We start from the raw sequence: 15558 nt of genomic DNA, 5'->3' as shown, positions 1-15558 counted from the left end.
TCTTGCCACGCCACACATGCATGGCAGGAGGTGCGACTGTCAGATCGCACATTAGATCCTATTGAACCATATCCTGGGCTCCCCCTGCACTGGCAAGAAGCAAGCTGCTGCAGCTGGAAGCCCCCTCAGTTGATTTCACATTCCTTTCCCCCAAGACTCTATTAATGTTGTATTCCAAATACTAATAGTTATATTTTAAAATCATCCCCTGCAACAATTATTTTATTTCTTTAAATGCAACACTAGACTTCAGTGCCACTGCTTTGTTAAAGAAAAATAACAAAAAAGCCCATTCCTAAAATGGTTGGACTATTCAGATGCACTGAAAGGTTATAGAAATATGAAGCTATTACAGCAAATTAAACCAGAAAATCCTGCTGAATTTTTCACTTGTCCTAATCTTCATTACTGCCTTTATATTAGATTGTATCACATGGGGTCTTTAGTACCTTTATATCATTCCAGGCACCATTTCAGAGCAAAAGAAAAGATCTAGACAGTTTGTTCCCTAGGAAAATTGAGAGATGGACTTGGAACAGTATAAAGACAGTCATGTACAAAAATCTACTTTTTCATGCAAATAAAGCAGTACACAAATGCACTGGTTAATCAGGAGGACAAGGACTCCTTTTCCCCATTCAATTTATTCTTTTCAACATCTTGTACTTGAAACATTTTTTTGGAAAAAGCCTTATGAATCAAGTCCAGTTCTCAAGGTCTTAACAATGACATTTAGACATTTAATTAGTAGGCCATCACTTCAGCTGACATCTAAACCTTTTGCCAGAGACCTAATTCCATACCAATTCAAACATCCTATTAGTCTTATATTAACTAATAGGAAACCATATGACATGTCAGTTCACAGACTGCACTGTATGCACTAATGCAACGCTGCAGGAAGCCTAAAATCAATATGAACACATAGATATAAGAACATTTTTTTTAAAAAAACTTGTAACAGTATTCTGTGTCTCCACACAGCTAAAATAAAACTTAACTTCATAATTAAAGGCAACCTAGTACTGAATGTAAGGCTTGAAAAGAGCTGTACTTCTAAGACTGGCAGACCAGATGTAATTCTTTTCTCTGGGCTATTTTCAAGATAGAGAAGAACAGTTTTTCTTATTATCGCTATCCCTGAAACGTAGATTTACACAGATAGTATATTTGCAGGTTTTTTCTTCTGTAAATTAACTAGTCCTTTTTCCTAATCCCAAGTTTCCAACCTTGCTAGGTATTGTTTTATCCTTAAAATATTTGTACATCTTCATTTCGGTAGGTCCAAAACAATTCTACATCTTAGAAGTTGTACATTACAGCTAAAGTCCCTTCTCCTTGTAAACTGTACTCTTATGGCAGAACACTAAAATTCCCAGAGGAATGAAAATAAAAGCATATAATGATTCTCTGTGTTAAACAGACTGACAAAACTAAACAAGCAAAGTCAATCCAGCTCAACTCTTGCTTTAAACCTGTGCTGCTAGTTTACCCAGTTGTAGCCACAAGCATTGCTAATACAGACAACTCCCAGCACTGAGGTTCTTAGTGGAAGGCAAGCGCTCTTTTGTTTGTGTTTTAGTCCTACTTCCTCTTGGAGATAGAGGAATGCTATAGAACCTTTTTTTTTTTTTTGTTACCAGACTTTTAGCTGGGTTAAAATTAGAGTTCTTGACAACAGAAGAGTTGTACTAAAACTTGAACATTAGGGGGTAGAATAGCAGTAAGCAAATTCTGATGAAATAGAAAAAACCTCTCTATATACATATTTTTGTAGACTTTCCTCCATTATTCTTTGGAGTTTTGGCAGGTAAGAAAGAACCCCTTATGCCTCAAATTCAAAAAATAATGGCATTATCTTCAGTGCATTCCCTCCCCCCACAGAAGCCACAGAATCTAAGCCTCTTGGTATATTATTTGCAGCTCAGATTTAGCGCTCTCACAGCCGCAATTTGGGAGCAGTACAACACATTCACTGTGTTTTAGAATCCATTCTCCTATTTTGTTCCAGTGTCAGATGAGACAACTTTGCCTAAGGACAGAAAGAAGGAAAAACAATGGATTACTGGGAATGCTGTATGCTTTGCATGTCACCACACAGAAATTACCTCCACTAGATGGTCCCAAATGCTAAGCAGACACTTACTTTTTAGGGCAAACAGAGGTAAAAGGGCACTGGGGTAGCACTGATGAAGCACAGGGCAGTCTTGGAGAATGAAGAATGATTCATCTCTCAAGTAAATGCTTGTCTACTCAAAAGTTCTTGCTGGCATGACAGAGTGACAAGGCAATCAGGACTTCCATTTCAATAGGAGATAGAAACATGGAACAATAGGGCCAGAGCTAGATACTGAAATTTCTTTTTCAAGTTGGTTACAAGAACATCACCATTTACTCTATGGAACAGGCAGAAATGCTATCAAGAAGCATTTTTATATGCCCTTTCTAGCCATCAAGCAATGTCTTATGAAATATTCTGAAGCATTGAGCTAGTGCCTTATCTGGCTAAGTATGAAGCAGAAAAATTATAGTACTGTTGGTATAAAAGAAATCTATTAACTAAGCTACATTTTATTTTTAGTGAATAGGTCGGTACCAGTGACTGATGACAACTGTGATGTCTGGCTTAACTTCTACAGTTAAGAATACCACAGAATGAAGACTGGTGGAGATTTAAACAAGAACAAAAACGTAAAACATTCATTTCAACTGAACTGCATGTTTATACTGCAAATGACACTGAAGTGGCATTTTGAAGATGAGCAACCAAAGATGCTTATCCTGATCAGGACAAAAAGCCTTTAACAAGAACCAGATGGACAGAGGCAGTACAAGACTGATGCCTGCGTCTTCATGCAGTGGGAATTCTGTGCAAAACCTAGATCTAAACTTTAATCACATCTAATTTTATTACTATTTGGACAGAAGAACCATAAACATCATCTCCAAAAAGGAACTATAGGTGAACTTGCTCAATATTTTTGTTCATATCTTGAAAATCATGAGTGCAATTTTACTTTTTCAAAAATCTATTCTCACTTTTTAAACACACATTATGAATGCACAAGCAAAAATAAGTAAATTACAAACCTGTCTGACAGAGGTGCTAATTAACACTGCTGTAGTTAAACATTTGTTAGATTTCTTAGTATCCCCTTTTCAGACATCTCAGTATAACATTAGCAATGAAAGGACTGTATCACAAAATTTAAAGACAAAAGTTCTAGCAATTTTTTCACAGAAATCCAGGTATTTGAAGTTTTTCATTAAATACCCTAAAATTAGGATTTCTTCTAAAATATGAAAGTTAGAGCAGAGTTTTTGACCTTTTTGGTGCGATGGGCCAGATGACTGGTACAGAGCCCACCTGAGGGCCAGATAGGACCCCACATGCTAGGATCAGACCCTGCACTACCAGATAGCACCCCATGCCCATCAGCCCTTTTCCACAGGATCAGGCCCTATGCTGCCTCCCTGAGGTTTCAGGCCCCCTTCTTCTACCCATCTAGGGCTCCAAGCACCCTCCCTTGGCTCTATCCTGCCCACACTGTTTCCTTGGAGTCCCACTCCATCAGATCTGGGCCCCACGCTGCAGAACCAGCCCCATACATCCTCCAGCCAGCCCATATGGTGCCCATATCAGGATCCAGGCCACGTCCATGCACCGATCCATCATGGTCTCTGTAGCACAGGGCTCCTCATGGCTCCAGAAATTTGACAGCAAGGGAACAGCAACTGCAGTCACTGGTACCCCTGCTGCCAAATTTTCAGACCAGCAGAGACCTCTGCAGGCTGGAAAGCATGGCTTCATCGGCCAGCCTGAGATTCAGCATCCTTGAATTAGAGGATACGTTTAAAGAAATCTCTTAATCACTATTTCCCTACAGATAATGTATGAAATCAGTCAGATGATAGGTACAAGTCTCAAACCTCCTCTGCTAATCTACTCAGGTTCTTGCATCATAATCACCTCCAATTTGAAACTGGATAATATATAGAAAGAAGTGGCACTGTTGCTACAATCACAGACACTAGAATGGCCATGTATTTATAACTTTCTGCTCAAACTGTTTTATATATAAAAATAACAGAAACTATAAATCTGGCCCCTACTATATTGTGCCTATTCAAATGTAACCAAAATATTTATATCTATTGTCATTTAAATCTCAAAACATCCTTTTCTACATACAAAGATTAAAAAAAAAACAACGGAGGTACATTCCTCAATATTGTAAATACAGTGCAATGAAAAACACAAGTCCCTCCCTCCAACTTACATTTAATACATTTTAGATATACCCTGCATATAAAAGATAATACAAATGCAAATGATCACAGATTATTTCATTTTCTAGCACTGTCTGCATAGATAGATACAGAGAACAATGTTAATCTGATAGCCTTTTTAGTTAATGGCTCTTAACCGGATTGTACATGTAAATTTGGTTTCAGGGCTTGCAGAAGCAATGAGCATGGATGGCTGTGAAGTATGCTACTGCAGGTGTGGTACTGGAAGTTCTTCATTCTAGATGGAACTCATTTTCCCACTACCTTACAACATCCATTTGGAGGACTATGGATTTAGGTGGGCAGCACTTTTATTCAGAATTGTATTCGTCAGCCTGAAACAATTAAAGTAACTCAGAGACTGTCTACTCACTACTACATAATGTGGGTTCTTAAAGGACATAAATGTAGCCCAAGCCTTCAGCAATGGCATCGTTCATAAATTAGATAAATTTGAAATCAAGGTAGAAAAAATATGAGCTTGATTTTCACTCAGTGCCTCCCACACTCAACTGACTTTGTAGTATGACCTATTCTACATCTTACTTCTTCATTGTAATTTATTTGATAAAAGCCAATGTCTCAAAGGAAAGCAAAGGGGGGAGGGAGGGAACAGAAATTCCAGAAGCCAATAGCATCCACTGAGGGTGGGAAGGGGAAAATATCTGTGTGGCCATCAACTAATATGATACAATTTGGTAAGTAACAGCTTAAACACATGCAACATACAGCAAGAACTGAAACCTTAAAATTAAATAATTATTGTCTAATTAACCATTCTTCAGCATGCCTACTAGTTAAAGAATAAACAGTAACTTTAGACACTCAAAACAAAGGTGCTAATTTGAATTTTTTTTTGTGATGGCATCTTGAAAGATACCACTATGGTACAAAAAGTAATGCTGGAAACACATGCTTCAGAAAAGAATTTTACAAGAAATCTAGGGGAAAATAAGATCCCCCGAGTTTTTGCTTGACCAATCGAAAAAAACAAAATTTCACAATGAACTGTTTTCATTTGTTAGTTAATATTTAAAACTTTACTTTTTTCTTTTAATATTTAACATGTGGAATTAATGAGGGTGCAAAAAAACCAAGTATACCACCTCAACCTATCCCTCCTCTTCCTACTACATGCCTTCCTTTTTCATGGTTTCAAATCTGTCTAAGACAAACTTGCACAGTGACATCACTGTCCATTCGCCAGGGTTTCTCAACCAGTGGAATGTAAAAATCCTCTAGGTGGGACTCGGGTTGTGGCAGCAAAACTGGAAGTGCCACAGTGGGACTTCCAGTTTCACTTCTGTGCACTTCAGTTGGCTGTTGGTGGCCCCCAACCCCTCTCTGACTGGCCTCCGGGGGCCCCCCCACTCCCACTCATTGACCAGTGGGACCTGGATTTTTTTACCTGGCATAGGTGGGACGTAAGGTGCAAAAGGTTGAGAACCACTGCATTAGGCAAACCAGTATAAGAGGGCTAGAATCAGTTTCACTGTTTACAGTGTTATTAATCCCTTCTTTTCACAAAAGAAAGAAAAGGGGAGAAAAAAGATGAAAATCCAGCTTCAATTCACACACAGATCAAATTTTCCAATTTGGTAACACACCTAACTTAATTAACTTCTCTAGCAGCTGGGAACACTAGATAATAATAAACACAACTACAGCATGGTGCTGTACAAGAGGTGTCTCAAATCACTCCATGAGCAAAGGAAGTGACCTAACAGACAATCGCCATGTTTCTAAAATTTCTCTTAAAAAGGAAGCCTGTGCTAGTTGTTGTGTTAACACACAATCCAAATGAACCAGCAGATCAGCTAAACTGTTATTAAGAGCAATCCACTAGTATCATAATCCTACACAGCAGCTGGAAGTTAACTGTGGCATGCGAGTGTCACTTTTCTCCCTGTTCATCCAATAAGAGACTGCATTTATGTAGGTCTTTGGTTTTGGCCCTCTCTAGAGATCGTTCCTCCTTCCCTTCCAAGAATGATGAAAGTAACATGGCTAGACATCACAGGAGTCAGATGTAGACCTCTTTAACCAGACTTCCAATGGATAGTCCTTCCAGACTGATAATACAAAAGGGGAAAAGAGACTATCAACAAATCTCTGCATGTCTCCTTCCTACACATGCATAAAAATGGCTGTCTAGAAGATAAATCCATCCACCCAGGTCTTGAGGAAAGAAGGGATGGAAGTAAACTAAAATTCAGCTTTGACAATTATGGAAAATACAGTGAAGTCAACTGGAACTACTTTAAAGCATTAACCTTTCAAGCAAAGGTATGTCTAGGTATGCCACTGAAATGCAGAGTTATGTCACATTCCATATCTAATTGGTTAACATCTGACAGAATAGCTTGCTGCCCATGAAAGCTTTTGCCTCTATGAACCAATTAGTCTCAGATGCCCTACCTTTTGCATGACTTCAGACTAACACAGCTAACCGCCTTCATAACTCATTGGGGAATCTTACTTCTACCGTCTTTAGGCATAGCCAATGGCAAGCTTATACTGCCTTAGCAAACTGGTCTATGAATCAGGTTCAGATCTCACGTTTCTTTTCGTGTTACCTCATATAGTGTTATACACAACCACAACTATTAGGAGATTTTTATCAGATTTCCGCAATCATGAACTGAATTTCTGAGGCTTTTATCACTGTAAACTCTTCCATTAAATACAAAGCTTCCCTTAGTAGTATACTTAATGCTCAAGAGCTACAGACATGCCACAAAGCCTGAGACACCTATTCACCCAAATTTAGAAATGGATTTGCTTTGGTCATGTTTATATCCATTCCAGATTATGTTTAAATGAGGGCAATACATTGAGTCTTCCGTAACCAGCTACAACTAATCAGCACAATTTGAATGCTGAACAATACTAAGAGACTGCTTGCCACCTAGACAGAATAAGCTACATAAACTTGTCAAAACTTCAGCAGAGATGCAGGTTTTCAGGATGTCTTGCACCCACTCCCCATGGGGAAATGGGGCGGGGGAGCAGGGAATCCCCAATGATTGTGGCATTTACCATATTCACTCAAATCTAAGATAAGGTGTTTTTCTTCATTCAGATGAATCATCTTAGATTTGAGTACAGGTGGATCAAGCAGCTGCTGCAGCGCTGAATGGGGCCAGGGTGATTCATGCAGCATGACAAGGAGCATGCAGGACAAGGGAAGCTCTTGGGAGCACAGGGAAGAGGGTCACAGACCAGCAGACGATGCTGCTGCAGCTCCAGCCCCAGCCTAGACTGGAAGCTGGAGTTAAAACCACTGCTACCACCTGGTTAGGCTGGGTGTCCCACGCCCAAGCCTAAGCAGCTGCAAAGTGGGGGGACAAGTGTCAGGAAGAAAGGCATTGGGGTGGGGGTATACAGGCTGCTGCTGAGGCGGATCTTTCTACAAGTGTCTCAATTTCCAAGCCATTTCAAACCCTATTTAAGCCTTCGGAGTAAACAGCAAAATCTCAGTATCTCAGAGACTGTATTTGCTTTTGGCCATACTGAGCTTTTAGGCTCAACCTTATTCGGGGCAACAAGAGTAGCTGCCCCATTACAGAACTGGCCTGATAGCTACAGGGGAACAGGCATGGCAGGGGCAAGTGGCAAGGGGGTGTGTGGACAAGGGGCATGGGGCAGGCTGCCTGTCACCCATCTGCTGCTTTCCCTGCCATAGAGGTGATAGGCAAGTATGAATTTAAGAGGACCCTCCATGTCTAGAATCTAATTATGGAGGAGGCATTCTAAATGCCAAGTCATCTTGAATTTAGGTAAATACAGTAACTAGAAAATGGAGTCACATTTAGAGCACCTATAACTTGCTCCAAGGGAAGGAGCTGAGCCTAACAAAGGTACAGATCTAATAAAAGAAATTAAGCCTGAAAATAAAAGAATCATATGTATATATAGCTCAACTAGTCAGGAAACAGAAAAATAGAAAACCAACATACAGTATAAACCAGTAAGAACAAAAAGTTGGACTTTGAGAATCTTGCATATTTCCAATTTTCAAAGAAAGCACCACTAACACCACAAATAGTTACAAATAGCATTTATATACACCTTACACTGATATTTAGTTATCAAAGTAACTAAATCACTACTCTATGGATTTGTATAAATAGCCTAATTCCTGTATAACTAGACCACAGTGTCATCAATCAGTCTCACTTAAAATTTCTCATACACTGTGTAAGGATTAGAGTAATCTACATCTTAGACAATCCACAGTATGTAGAGCAATATCATACTATTCAAAATGTCAATGTGACTCCATCTTTGTTATAAACTAAAGTCCAATAAAGACCAACTACAGACGTTTTCTCAGCCTGACGAAGGGTGTTTGTACCTGAAAGCTTGCAAAGAACAACCTTTCCCACAATTTTAGTTGGTCTAATAAAAGATACTGGATTTACCCAAAGGGGGTCGGTGCCCCCCTTGACAGCTGACAGTGATGCTGTCCGTAGGGCTGGTGCCCCCCTGACGGGGCTGCCACCATCAGGACTTCTGCAGGTGCTCCCTCCCCCAATTCAGGATCCAGTCACTCATGGCATCTTCTAAGGAGCAATACTACTTCTTAGGCAGAAAAACTGCATACCCATCCAACCCATTTCAAATTCTTTTGTTCAGAAACCAAAGAAGTTAAATGGTCAAATTTTAAAATTCAGTGTTTTCCAGCAGGATATAGTTAGTGTAAATTTTTTTAAAGGCCAAGTAAAAACAGAGAACATTTCCCCCTAAATCCTAAAATCCAACCAGGACTTCAGTGTCCTGTGGTTTCCATCTATGACATACACTATTAAAGCAGTTATCCAAACAAACATTCATCATCTTCTATCAAGTTAAGCTAACTTACAATTATCTGATAAGTGTCCAAATACTCAATATCAGAAGTCTTGGTACTGGAGAAAGTGCATAATTAGATTTCTCAAACATGTTGTTACTTCTGTTCTTCTTTCCAAACTGTCCCTTCTCCCATTACAAGCTTCTCCTCAGAATACCACGTCCACTAAATACAGGTTCCTGTAATTCTAAGACACTTGCCTTTTAGAGATTTGTTTATTTAGAACTACTATAACATGTGAATCTACAATTATTGTTGGACATCAACCTACACTCAAATTTCTACACCAATATAAGTAGGTATTTGTATCACCATGTATTTAAGTTATTTTAACACAAACACCTAGTTTTTAATCAAAGAAACACTCACAGTTACTTAGTCAAACAAAATAAAAGATTCCCCAAAGAATTTTCAGTGCTTTGCCAATATGAGAACCCAATTCGCTAACATACAATCAGAAGGGGTCAAAGTTTAACTTGTAGATAAACTGCACATCTGTTGCCAATGTTAGTGAAACAAATAAAATCTTTTCTTATGACTGTAATGTGCACATAAAACATACAGACATAGTTATTTCAGCCACTGAAAGGTCAAATTTAAATCACTGGTTTGCCATTTCTAGGCTGAACTCATGTAAATTCATTTAAGCCAAAGTCAGTTTGCCTTTTTATGCCTCCCATAGAAAGCATTCAATAAAAGTCACTAAATCTTGAAAATATGGATAGAATCTCCTCGTTTAAAAGAAATGGTATTAGTGTCACTATTATGGTGGGAAAAACTTACTAGCTGATGAGATATTTATTTTGTTAATCAATCTATCAATTAAGTACCTTGGCCCATTCATTCATTGCTCATACTAACAGACAACAGAAACTAATTTTCTTAAAACATGAAGACTCAGGGTACAAATTAAAACACCAAGCTAGTCTCATTGTCCAGCAGGCATAGTTTATAGGAAATAACTGTTTACACTGAAATTTAGAAACCCTTCTTTGTAAAGCGTTAAACAAGTGGACACAAAAATCTTGGCATCAGTAGCACTGGCTAATGGACAATCAAACTATTTATTCCTATTGGATGCTGCTTCATAATTGGGATGATTAAAATGTGCTCTGTGCTAAACCAAACTTACCATACTTTTGAAGCAGTTTTATATATGCCAATGCTATGACGGCAAAGCTAACAATTCCATGCACAAAACATTTTTATGCTTACAATACAAATGTAATAGAGGAAATACAAACAAAATCAAGTCAAATACCGTGAAGCCAATTCAAGCTACCTTGTTTTTTCTAACGTAAAAAGCTACTTTCAGAATCTAGCTAACAAGCAAAATAAGGCCAATTTGATCATTTTCACATGCTTTCACATTAAGAAAGTTTTACGATGATCCTACTGCGAAAGAGAATCTGAATCACGATACTAAATTACCATTTGCTTTCAGTAATTGAAGGCCAAACACCTGAAGATGGATTTATATATAAGTGATGTGCAAATGGGCCACATTCAATTTGGATTTGGCCCGAATCAGGGGCAGTGATTCGATTAGTTGATTCAGATCACTGTCCCTGATTCAATTTGGCTAAAATCCAAATCTGAAGATTTGATGATGGTTCGGAGAATCAGCAGTTCAGCCATAGACACAGCTTTAAAATGTTTTTTCTACATACCTCAAGGTACCAGGCGCGAATGCTGTGATCGTGGGACAGATGAAGCATTCCATAGGAGTGCTGGGAGCGGGGCCAGTGTGTTCAGGGGCGAACCCAGAAGTGGGCCGGAAGTACTTCCAGTCCACTTCTGGATCCACCACTGAGCACACAGGGGTCCCCACCCTTGCACCCACCTAGCTCAGCAATTGGCTGCAGGGGGAACCCAGGTGCCCCCCCCAGACCCAGGAGGCACCAGTTTCTGAGATGGGGGGGGGCAGCCCCAGCTAACTCCCTGGTGGACCTGATGTGCTTCCCATCCACTTCCAGGTCTGCTGCCGAGCACGCTGGGGAGCCCTCCGCACTCCTGTGGGATGCTCCAGCCGCCCCTTCATCCCAGCATTCACAAGCTGCCTTGTACCTTGAGGCATGCAGAAAAAACATTTAAAGCTGTGTCTACATATGAATTGCCAAATATTTCCAAATCTCTCCAAATTGATTCAGAGTGTTCTGATTTGATTCGGCCACAAAATTGGGCTGAATCAAATCAGGGACCAAAGCTTTGCACAGCCTATACATGTGCACAGCAAATCCTGGAAGTTGTTAAAGAGTCTTCAACCAAAGGACAGAGAGAAAACATTTAACAAGTTTACTTCTGTAAAAGCATCCATGAAGTTACACAAATGTAAAATGCAGTTGCCCACTTGGACATGCAGGTATTAGCACAACAATGGCACACTGACCAAAGGAAACAAGTGCATCTGAAACTTCACGTGTATGATTTTAGTTTTAAGTTCCCCAGTTTCTGATAAGAACTAGCGACTAAAACCAGTTTATGGGATCGTTTATAAAAGTTAGTTTTCCGAAGATGCATACAAGCTAAACTCAACATCACTTTTAACAACTTAAGTAACTTATTCTCAAAACGGAGTTATTTTCCCATTAAAGCCTGATAAGTTTGCATTTTAAAAGACAAAATGAAAAGTGGCACATGTCACTGTGGCTTCTGCAATGTATTTGATATTATAAAGTGATGGCAGCTGCAATGTTAAAATGATACATCTGCATGGTTTATTTTACATATCTAACTCATATCTTTCAAATTTGAATATATGGCACTTTCCCTTTGCTTCTACCCTTTTCTGGTTAAATATGCAGTTTAATTTACTTTTGCAATACATTAACAATTAGACTATGTTTAACAGAAAGAAAGGACAAGCCAACACTTGTGCACCATTTCAGCACAAATCAATGTAGAATTAATATATAGTATGTATATAATGCATGTATATATGTGTATATAAATGTTCTTGTGTACTATAATTACCAGGCTCTTCTTTTGCCATCTAAGGCTTTTGTACTCCTTGTGAAACTCAGAATATCACCATTTTCCTTGAGGCTCCACACCATCACTATTATCCTTCCAGCTAGAAATGCTGCGTCATGACCCAAAAGTGGGTCACAAGAATACATGAAAGGGTCACAAGCAAATTTCAAAAATTGATCAAACTTTTCAAATGGATTTTCCTTTAAAAGGAGAAAAATGTGGGAAACCTGGGCTTTTCTCTTACAGGCTAGCAGAGTTCCAGCCTGCGAAGGTCTGCTTGGGGCCCTCCACACTCCCCACCCACCCCTTGCCCCACATACTGGGCAGCTTGGGCCTGAAGGTGGAAGGCAACAGATCAGAAGTGAAGAACACTGGGTTGGGACTAGCCACTGATGTTTACAAATGGGTCCTGGTACAAAAAAGGTTGAGAACCATTGAGGTAGAGAAAGTGACTGCAGTCACAAAATCCTCCCCCTTGGTCCGAGCATGTTCTCTGTAGTGATGAAGCCTTTTACACAATAGGAGGGAAAGAGTTGTATCAAGGAAAATAGGAGCAAAGACTTAGTGGCTCAGTGCAAGACATTACAGTCTTCAAAAGACTAACATGTTCTGGGTCCGCTGGCCTGGCTGCACAAGGCATAACTTTTTCATCAAGTTCACAGCAACGAAAGGAAAGCTGTCATCTCAAAGCCAGTAAAAAAAAAAAGTTTTCCCCCATTCCCAGAGTTCTTGCAGCACTCCCAATATGAGCAACTACTATTTCTAATATCACTATTCATTCAAACATAACTTTGTAAAGCCGAGTTTGAAAATGCCACCTCAGCTCTTGGCATATAAGAACCGTTCACTGGTGATGGGGAGTTGGCGGAAGTCAGCTGAAGCCACCACTTTCCTCAGAGTTCTTCTTTTTTTAACAAAAAGTTATGCTCTTCAGCTTTCCAGCACAGGCAGTACTACCTCACTGGGCCTAAAGGTAGCTCCCAACTTCTTACCAGTGCTCTGGGATCCCGCCAACACCAACAAGAGAGCTATGGGCAGGCCCGCTGGGAAACACGAGTGTAGCCGTTTGGCGCCTACTCTGTCCCCCCCAGACAAGAATCAGACACCCCTGGCCCAACAAGCTGCTATGGCTTAGCCCACAGGCACAGACTGGGGCCACAATGGCCCTTGTGGGGCAAGCCTCAGGCCTAGCTCTCAAGACAGAGCTGCAGCTATTCACTACTTCACAAGGCCTCTGCAGCCTTGGAACATGGTGGGGATTCTCTGGCAACCACAGCAAGGCTGTGTGGGAGACAGGGAATCTTTCCCAGTCCTCCCAGGCGTACAAGAATTACCATATTTGTCCAATAATTTCAACAATCAATATTAATAAAAGTATTCAAGATGTAGGAGGTTGTTTGTTGTAGCCACGCTGGTCTAAGGACATAAGCAGACAAGGTCCTTTGGGGAAATGCAAGATCTTTAAAGCTTGCAAAGAACAATTTTTCCAACTATTTAGTCAGCCTAATAAGAGATTAGAAATCTACCCAAAGAACCCTGCCTGCAAAACATACGATCATTCTGAAGGCAGGAAACTGATGCAGCAAATGCAAAACCCAAATCACTCTCAGAAGTCACTATCAGAGAGTTTTAACGAACTTCTGGGCTGGCTGTCAGCACTTTCCTAGCACTGCTTGCCCTGAAATAAAGAAATGTTTCAACTTTGATGCGCCAGTTCTCACTCCCTCCCTGGAACTGACAGCAAGCAATGCACAGGAAAGAAGACTTCTTTGCCTACTTATTGCGGGGGGGAGTCCCAGCAAAGTGGACCCTGTTGAGTTTCCAATACAGTCATTTGGCACTTAAGACCTGGCGATGGGATCTTCTCATTCAAATCCAGCGCTCGCGGCACCCGAGCAAACAAAGCCCAGGCGGCCCCGGCCCCCCACACAACAAAGGCGGTGGCGCCCCCCGCCCCGGTGACCCGCACTCACCTGCCTGCTGCGTTGCCCGCGCCGCCCCGTACCCCGGACCGGAGCCGCGGCCGGTGGGCGGGGAGAGGCGGGCGCGGCGGGCCGGGCCGGGCGCACATGCGGGGCCGCCGACTCGCCCCCTCCTCACGGGCGGGGCTCAGCCCTCTTGGCGCAGCCCCGGCCCCGCATCCCCGCGGCACGGGTCGCCCAGCCCCCGCCCGGCCTCGCTCAGCAGCCGCGGGCCCTCACCCCGCCAGACCCAGCTGCGCCCACGCCCGCGCCTCCTCCCGCCCCAGTCACTCCCTCTCCTGCACCGGCCTCCCCGCCGCCATCTTGCCCCCAGGAGGGGGGAGAGCAGGGCGCATGCGCTGGGGGAATCCCAGCTCCGCCACCCGCACAGACACTACCGGAATCGGCTGTAGTGGAGCCCGCGCGCATGCGCGGGGGCTGGACCCGCTCCCGGCCGGCGCTCCTCTGCACACCTGCCGCGAGCCGGGAAGCGGCTTAGGGCGGTTGTGACGCATGCGCGCAGAGCTTCGCAGTGCTGGCAGGACGGGCTGGGAAACGCGCGGGGCTCCCGAGGACAGGTGGGGGCTGCCAAGCAGGTGCTCGTGTTCTAGGGAGCTGCCTGGTGTGAAGGGCCGCCTGAGATGTGAGGAGGTAGGAGAAGGTCAGGACAAGCCCAGCCCAGCCCTGTGCCAGAGGGTGCGGCTGTAGTTGTTTCTGCAGCGAGGTCCGCTCAGTTCACCAAAGGACCGCCTCCAGGCCCCTGAAGTTGAGGAGCACGGCTTAGCCGCTTGTTCCCACCGCTTCCACTTGCCCTCGACCGTTCTGTTCCTGTCCTGGCGGCGACTGAATGACAGATACTTAGCAGCAGCAGCTCTGCAGAAAAGGGCCTGGGGGTCACAGTGGGCAGTGGGAGCATCTACATGTGTAACTTAAGTTGCTTTAGCCCAATTTAAGGCACATTAAGGGCACATGTCTATAGGGCTGGATTAACACACAGGCAAACTAGGTATGTGCCTAGGGCCCTAAGATAAAAAGGGGCTGAGTTGTATTTATTTTACATATTATAATTATTGAGTGAAAAAAGAAGTCATATAAGTATATGGTATTAAGTTGGGGCCCACAAGTTTGTTTGCCTGAGGCCCACTAATGGCTTAATCCAGCCCTAGCTATCTACAGGTGTGTGCCCTTAATGCACCTTTAAAATAGTGATTTTAGGCTATTCACACCTAAATTTGATACCTACAAAAGCAGGTATTAAATTTAGGAGTGAGTAGCTAGAGCACCTCAACACACATGTAGACATGTTAAGGCACGTTAACGCTGTTGACTAAACTGAGACTAAATTTAGTCCCAAATAGGTCCACACACTGTGCGAATGCACCTTAATGTGTGCATGTGTAGACATGTGCCTAAGCCACCTTAATGTGTGTTAGGCAAACACAAATTAAGTTTAGTCATGCATAAAATCATGTATAGATGTGC

The 15558-nt window shown here is 42.0% G+C and overlaps 1 protein-coding gene across 1 annotated transcript in view; it reads right to left on the bottom strand.

Moving 5' to 3' along the window:
* APC (APC regulator of Wnt signaling pathway) overlaps positions 1–14417 on the bottom strand; it is a 174653-nt gene extending 160236 nt beyond the window's left edge. The window contains exon 1 of the mRNA XM_090038378.1: positions 14089–14417. The gene's annotated coding sequence lies outside the window, so the exon portion shown is untranslated. The remainder of the gene's footprint in view (positions 1–14088) is intronic.
* Positions 14418–15558: the final 1141 nt, after the last annotated feature.

This window comes from Crocodylus siamensis, chromosome 3 (genome assembly GCF_052110815.1).
Source record: "Crocodylus siamensis isolate JL-2025a chromosome 3, ASM5211081v1, whole genome shotgun sequence".
Taxonomy (NCBI): Eukaryota; Metazoa; Chordata; order Crocodylia; family Crocodylidae; genus Crocodylus; species Crocodylus siamensis.
The sequence above is the reverse complement of the archived record's forward strand: the minus strand, read 5'-3'. Positions and strand labels throughout refer to the sequence as shown.